The sequence below is a fragment of the Octodon degus genome, unplaced genomic scaffold (genome assembly GCF_000260255.1).
Source record: "Octodon degus isolate 3935 unplaced genomic scaffold, OctDeg1.0 scaffold00092, whole genome shotgun sequence".
Lineage (NCBI taxonomy): Eukaryota > Metazoa > Chordata > Mammalia > Rodentia > Octodontidae > Octodon > Octodon degus.
In genome coordinates this window covers 4,536,324-4,543,755 of record NW_004524668.1, presented here as the reverse complement: position 1 = coordinate 4,543,755, position 7,432 = coordinate 4,536,324, and the positions used below count along the sequence as shown (strand labels likewise).

The 7,432-nt window shown below is 40.8% G+C and overlaps 1 protein-coding gene across 7 annotated transcripts in view; it reads right to left on the bottom strand.

The window, feature by feature from the left end:
* Eif4g3 (eukaryotic translation initiation factor 4 gamma 3) overlaps positions 1 to 7,426 on the bottom strand; it is a 400,120-nt gene extending 392,694 nt beyond the window's left edge. For all 7 annotated transcript variants that reach the window (XM_004637641.2, XM_023722577.1, XM_023722578.1 and 4 more), the window contains exon 1: positions 7,341 to 7,426. The gene's annotated coding sequence lies outside the window, so the exon portion shown is untranslated. The remainder of the gene's footprint in view (positions 1 to 7,340) is intronic.
* Positions 7,427 to 7,432: the final 6 nt, after the last annotated feature.

Sequence of the window (7,432 nt, the reverse complement as noted above, 5' to 3'; positions counted from 1 at the left end):
TAACCATATACAGCACTGTAACAGGAAAGTCCTGTGATATTTTTTTCCTTTGGGTTTTTTAGTTTTTAAACATGGCAGAACAGGGGTTGGGGAGAAAAAAAAAAAAAAAAGGGCAGAACAGCAAGCATGAGAGTCTGAGTTCAAGTTCTGGTACCCAAAAACAAGACTAGATCAGAAAGGAAACACCAAATGTTAACAGTGGCTATCCTCTAAGTAACAAGATTATAAGTAGTTTTTACTTTTTTCTTTTCTGTTTCTTAAATTTCCTACTTTGTAACTTTCATAATTATAAAACAAGCATTTAATACTAATATTTAACTATATTATTCCTCCTAGACCCTCATGCCAAACCTACATCTCAGTATCTATGCTTAAAATACAAGTCAGTCACTTTAGTTTTATAAATTAAATGTTATTCCATCTCAAAAAAAATTATACAATTATTTTCAATTCAATTAATATCAATTCAAAACACTTTTACAGCAGTTCTGAATGCTGTAAGTAAGTTGTTGCCAGATATAGTGGAGCATACCTGTAATGCCAACACTCAGGAGACTGAAGCAGGAGGATCGCCCCAGCGTTCAAGGCCAGCCTGGACTATGTATAGTGAGTTCAAAACTAGTGAGACCCTGTCTCAAAAAACTAAAATATAAAAAGATAAAAGTGAAGTGTAATGTCATTTATATTAGTCTTAAAACCAATCTTTAATCCCCAAGCTCCAAATTCCTCCTATAGTAAGTACTTAGCACTTCACTCACAGGCTGTCTTCCATCTCCCAAGCACTGTTCTAGGTGCTGGCAAGTCCACAGTGACAAAAACCTCTGCCTTAGGTGGCACATGCCTGTAATCCCAGTACCTAGAAAGCTGAGGCAGGACGACTGCCATGAATTCAACATCAACTTGAGTTCAAGGTCAGTCTGGACTACATAGCAAGACTGTCTCAAAAAAACAAAGGAAAAAAATTTTACCTTACATTCTACTGGCAAAATTCAGTGTCTCACTTAAAAAAAAAAAAAAAGTAAAAGTCAGGCTGCATGCACTAGTCTTCAAAACGACAAAACAACTATTTAATAAAGGTCATAAAAACTGACAAATTTCAAATGTACTTAAAATAGCTTAAACTATCTCAAATTTCAGCTGAACTACAGAAGAGTGAAAAACTCCTTCTAGATGGCAGCAGGCCAAGGAACTTGATGCCATTTGAGAATTCAGAAGAGGCTTGGGATCCTGCAATATTCCATCCATGTAAATCTCAGCTGCAGTTTATCTACTGCTTTTAAGTTCTATGCCTGGGTAATGAGGAAAGTCTCCTGCTCCATTAGTTCAAAGCATTATTATTTCTAAGGTAGGAACACACTGTGTCTCATCACAGAACTCTATTCCAGAACTTATTTTCCCTCATAATGAATTAACTGAACCACCACCCAGGGTTAGCCAGCCACTGACCGTGGCAACCTCATTTTATGATTTCATATCTCTATGAAACAATATAGTCTTCAGACCTAGTGATAAGATGCATTTCAATTTCAGTGTCTTTGGCTATCAACCTCGTAACAAACCAAGAATAGAGGCCTCTATAATGAGCAAGTGGTCTTACCACTCACTGATCCACACTAGCATACTTCTAATTTTAATATCAATGAACTGATCTGGAAACATATCTTTTTTTTTTTTTTTGGTGGAACCTGGGATTGAACTCAGGTCCTTGTGCTTGCCAGGGAAGCGCTTATTCCACTTAGCCATCTCCCCAGCCCCAACATGCCTTGTTTTTATCAAGAGACCATTAACTGGTCCCCTATAAATCCTTCTCCCCATTATTTGCAAGAACAAAACAAATCTTACAGCATAATCCTAAGAATCATAAGCCAGAGCCAGCCAAGATAGCTCAGCGGACTAAGCACCTGCTTAGGCAAGCACAGGGTCTGGGGCTTGAGATCCCTGGCACATGCCACACCATCCCCGCCCTCAGGCACACCAAGATGGCCACCAAGTTCAGGAGTGGTGATGCACACCTGTAATCCCAGCACTGAGGAGGCTGAAAACAGGAGGATCACTACGAGTACAAGCTTCATAGTGAGACCTTGTACCTAAATACATAAAGCACAGTAAGTCATAATTTAAGATCACTGAGTAAACTAGACTATTCTGGACCATTTAAGGGAAAACTGACATACAAACTATTTAATATTACTAGCTCGATATAATGCATCCCATAATTGGGAAAAAGTTGTAAATGCAGAGCCCAACCAGGTGTGGCCTGTATGTGATACACTCTGGAGGCTGACACAGGACAGAGCATCACAAATTCAAGCCCCTCATGCTTCTAATTTAGCTCAGATGTGAACTTCTTCTTCCAGGGAGCCCTAATTCCTCCTCCTCAAACAGGACTTACAGGAGTTAGTTATCACTGTATTTGCCTCATAATATTCTGACAGTTTACCCAGCAAGACCAACTTTTTGAGGCCAAAGCTCTATCTTTGCTTTTCCACCTAAGATGGTGCATCAGTCTGGCATGCAATAGATGTTAAATAAATGAACAAATAAAGTCATAAACTTGCCACTTATAATGAGGCCTGATACAAATAAATGTGTCAATCCTCTATTATTGTGATGCAAAACATGGGTTTAGAACACTGTTTAGAAAATTGAGCTGGGCATGGAGGTCTCCCCCTGTAATCCCAGCAGGGGAGGGGGATGGTGCTGAGGCAGGATTCAAGGCCAAACTAGGCTGCACAGTGGTTCAAGGTCAGCCAGAACTACATTGTGAAATGCCCAAACTCAATAACAAACAAAAAAATAACTAAACACATCATAACAGAACTCAAAAGCCAACACCGCAGTACTTAGGTGCTTTAAACTCACAGTTTAACACAAATATCTCACTCTGAAACCTGTAAACCTAGGGCGGAGTGGCAGCAGCTAAGTAACTTTCTCACTTGGTTATCTCTATCATACATCTGTCTTCCTCTCTCCTCCCTAGAAGAGGACCTACACTCAATATTTGATACTCTCGAGTGTGGAATTTGGGAGCAGAGAGACTGTGGGCCATAATAGCAACTACAGAACTCCAGGTGCCAGTTATAAAGGTATTTTGTTGGAGGCCTGGTACTGAGTAAGGATCAAACTCGGAACTTGCACTGGCCAAGCAGGTGCTTACACCACTGAGCTATATCCCCAGCCCCACTGTCTTCTGAACAAGCAGAAACAAGCTTTAAAGGCTCTATGAGGGCTGGTGAGATGGCTCAGTGGTCTAAAGCACCTACTTAGAACAAGCTAAGCTAAGCAAAGCACAGGGACTGCGGTTCAATCCCCCAGCACCACATGCCAGCCAGCCCCGTCCCCTGGTGGGCTAAGCTGGCCACACACACACACAAAATAAATAAAAATAAATAAATAAATAAATAAAGGCTCTATGAGGTAAAGATAACCTACTTGTCTAGCACTATGTGGCTATGAACTAATTAAAACGTACAATATCACTGTGTTCTAGATCACACTTCAGGGCTTTTTTTCTATACAAAGACCTTTCCCTGACTCTTACATTAGGAAAATATTGTTCCTCCCTTTGCTACATGCAGGCTGAATGAGAAATAGCCAGGCAGAGTCCAAAGGTCCTCGTGGGCTTAGGGTCAGTCGTTAACAACCTGAGTCTCAGATCACCTCTTACCAATCACATAACCTTGAAAACATTACTATTCTGCACTTGAGATTCCTCGGGGCAGGGGAGATGGCTCAGTAGAATAAGCGCTTCCCTGGCAAGCACAAGGGTCTGAGTTCAATCCCCTGTTCCGCCAAAAAAAAAAAAAAAAAAAAGTGAGATTCCTCATCTGTAAAACAGGTTTAATACGTAGCTTATTAGAATTCAATAATATCATGCATGTATAACTCTCAGAACAATATGCACTCCATAAATGAATAGCATTAGTATTAGTATTTAAATCTAGCTCTGGTTGAGAGGAAAAAAAAAAAAAGAAAGAAAACCACAGCAAACATTTCTGGCTTTAACCTATAAAAACTAAGTATCAATGCAAGAAAAACAAAGAAAAATTTTACCACCAAAAAACTAACAGGAATAATGGTTTCGGATATATGTATCTGAGGACACAGATCTTTTCTGGCTAAGTCTTCACCTAATTAGTTCTTGCAAGAACCCTGATTTTCTTAACCAACCTGGCTGCCCCAAAACAGTAACTAGACTCCCTAGAAGTGTCAGCAGCCCTGAGAGAAATTACACCCTGAAGTCTTTCCATATAAATAGAGAGAACACTGTGTATTCATAACAGACTGCAAAATTGTTCTGTTTACCGAGAACCATTTGGGCACCTGAATTTAAACTCATTTATCTTGAATTATTTTAAGAATGAATGGTTTCAATCTAAAGGAGATCCAAGAATCCCATGAAAAATGTAAACAAGATTTTCTGTGTACAGTTTTCTGTAGATAGGATCTATAAAGTTTTCATCAAAATGTCAAAGCTATTTGTTCCTCCCCAAAAAAGTTAAGAGTCACTGTTAAAGATTCTTGGGGCCAGGGAGATGGCTCAGTAGAATAAGCACTTGCACAAGAGTCTGAGTTCAATCCCTGATTCCGCAAAAAAAAAAGATTCTTAACAGACTCTCTCTCAGCTTCCTAACAGGAAAGCTGGAATAAGCCATCTCAACCCAACTTTCTCTTTGAGATTAAAGAGGCCACTGCTACCTATAATGGCCTTATTAATTAAGTCCTACCACAAAAAAAAAAGCTAATGCTAGGGGCCGGGGAGATGGCTCAGTAGAATAAGCGCTTCCTGGCAAGCACAAGGGCCTGAGTTCAATCCCGGTTCCGCCAAAAAATAAAAATAAAAATAAAAAACTAATGCTTTCTTAGGTGCCAGTTTCCACTCAAATCTGTTGTTGCTAACATTTCTCATTTCTTACTTTTCATTTGAACATCAAATACACATGAAAGCCATCTTGCCATGAGAACTGCTTCCTAGTATCTTTATGAAGTTAAAATACTGCCTGAACTTATTAGTTTGGTGCAACCAACTGTGCCTGAATATTTTGAGGAACTAGATGTCTATTAAAGCCATAACAACAACCAAGCAAGTCCCAGTCTGCACTCCAACCTTGATGCTGCGATACTACCAGTTTACCCTACCATGACCACTTGCTTCCCATACAAATTCTCATTTTCCATCAAGTCAGCAAAAGCAGAACTGTTGTATTTCAACCCACTGTAAAACAATTCACCACCACCAGTTAATAGAATTTCACCATTGGTATGTTCTGTTATCTATAACCCATCATTCATTTATTATTTATATAATAAGTATATTTTAATTGCAACCTTTCAGATGGAAAGCAAACAAAACAGTTGTAGAATATAACAAGTGTGAATTAATTTTAGCTTCAACGACAAGCAAAATTTAAAGTCACAAAAAAACTAGTATTACTACAGACAATATTTTAAGTGACTGCCAATGGAAAAATCTTAAATTTAGTCATCTTTTAACAACAGCCTGTTACAAAAAAACTAACTTGAAGGACTAGTAGCTACTTTTATGTTACAACCAACTCAGAGTTTTTAGAAGTCCTTCCTTTGCAATGTGCTGAAGAAAAAATTAAAACACTGGAGTCACAGCTCTCGGTGCCAAGTAAGCCACCAAATTCACCCAGCACTAATACATTCAGCCCTGCGGGCCCCACTGATTACTCTGTTTATCAAAAACACTATGAACTTCCTTTTTTATTTCTGTTTAATAGCCAAAACAGCTCAAAGACACGGTATGAAGAATACCTGGGTGCTTACACTCTTACTCAAGTGCAGGACAATAAAAAAAAAGTTAGAAAAGAATTTACTTACAAAGTATTACGATAAATATTTTTAAGAGATCCAGTCTGAACTCTACCTTAAAGTTGGCAAACAAGTCAACCTTTCCCCTCTCAATAAAGCACCTAAAGATATTGACCAAAACTAACCAGGTTTTCCATAAGCAACACTAACCATCCTCTTGGGTGAGCAATTCTTAAACAGAATCATGCAGGATAAAAACATTGTGAAATCAGCATACACATCACACTGGAATGGAATTTATCTTTCCTCTGTGCCACGCTGCCTGGGTTGAAAAATGTGTGCTAACAATATATAAAGAACAGAGAAAATGACACTTGACAGAAACCAAACAGTGACCTGAAATGACTCTAGAAAAGAGATGCCTTACCCTTCTTCAAAGCAATCGATACAGACAAGAAACTACAGACTGTGAAATAATCTGTGCCCCTCGCAGCAGTTACTTATTTGCTCTAACACCTCGTCTCTAAAAGTCAAATACAGGATGACACAAATACAAAACACAACACACCCAAAATCCAACCATTATTTACTGATTTACACTAACAAGGGATGTGGGGAGGAAAGTGCATGACGAAATGTTACTCCCGGGTAGGTAACACCTTTCTAAACAAATCTCTGCGGAATTCATGAATTTACCTTCAGGGGCTAGTTTTTTACTGAAACATCTTGTCACCAAGACTTTTCAATAAAAGCGGTCCAAAATTCTACAACCAAGCAAGTAACGTGAACTGGAACATAACAAGTACTAGGCTTTCTTCCAGCTCTGGTACTCTCTACATATTAGGCCTATGGAAGCGCAAATTAAGGCTCTTTAAAAATATCTGGCATAATCCAAGCCTTCCAAAACTTCCTCTTCCTTTAAAAAGGTCAGACAGGGAATCATCCTCCTCAGATCGTGTCCTACCACAAACCACATCACAACTCCCCGAATCGCTAAAAAAAAAACATTAGCCAGAGGGAACGCTTTTTGCACACTTTAGCAAAGACTGAAAATCCACTTACCTCGGGAAGGAGCTGACTAGTTTCGAATAGAAATTTATCACTGAAGTTTATTACGTACTGCTAATGACAATTGTGAAAGCCCACCAAGCTCCGCTGCTCCAGGGGGAGCGGAGGGGGATGAGGAGTTGAAAACTGTAAGCCTCACAACAATCGGAGAACAGCCTTTCCGGCAGGTTGGTCCCAAGACTAAGCAAATCCTGCCCAATAATGGGGAGGGGGTTAGGGGAGAAGAGAGAAGGGTCTCCAGATCTCAAAGGAAGGGCTGCGGAACAGAAGCAAGACTCGGCGAGGCTAGTTTTCCCGGCGCTGCGGAGGGTCGCCAGGACCCCCGAGGGCTGCGGGCTGGGGCTTAAAGCTCCGCCAAGCCCAAAGCGGGGCTTGAAAGCAGCCCCTCTCCTGGCTGGGCTGCGGCAGACAGCAGGCGGGGTCCCCCCTGAACTGCAGGGTCCCCACGGGCTGCGGCGACGAGAACCCAAAGGCCTGTAGGAAGGTGAAAAGGATACTGTTGGGGCGCCTGGGTCTGGAGGGCCCTGAGGTTCGGGTGAGGAGGGGCCGCCGCCGCCGCCGCCGCCGCTGCTGCCGCCGCCGCCGCCGC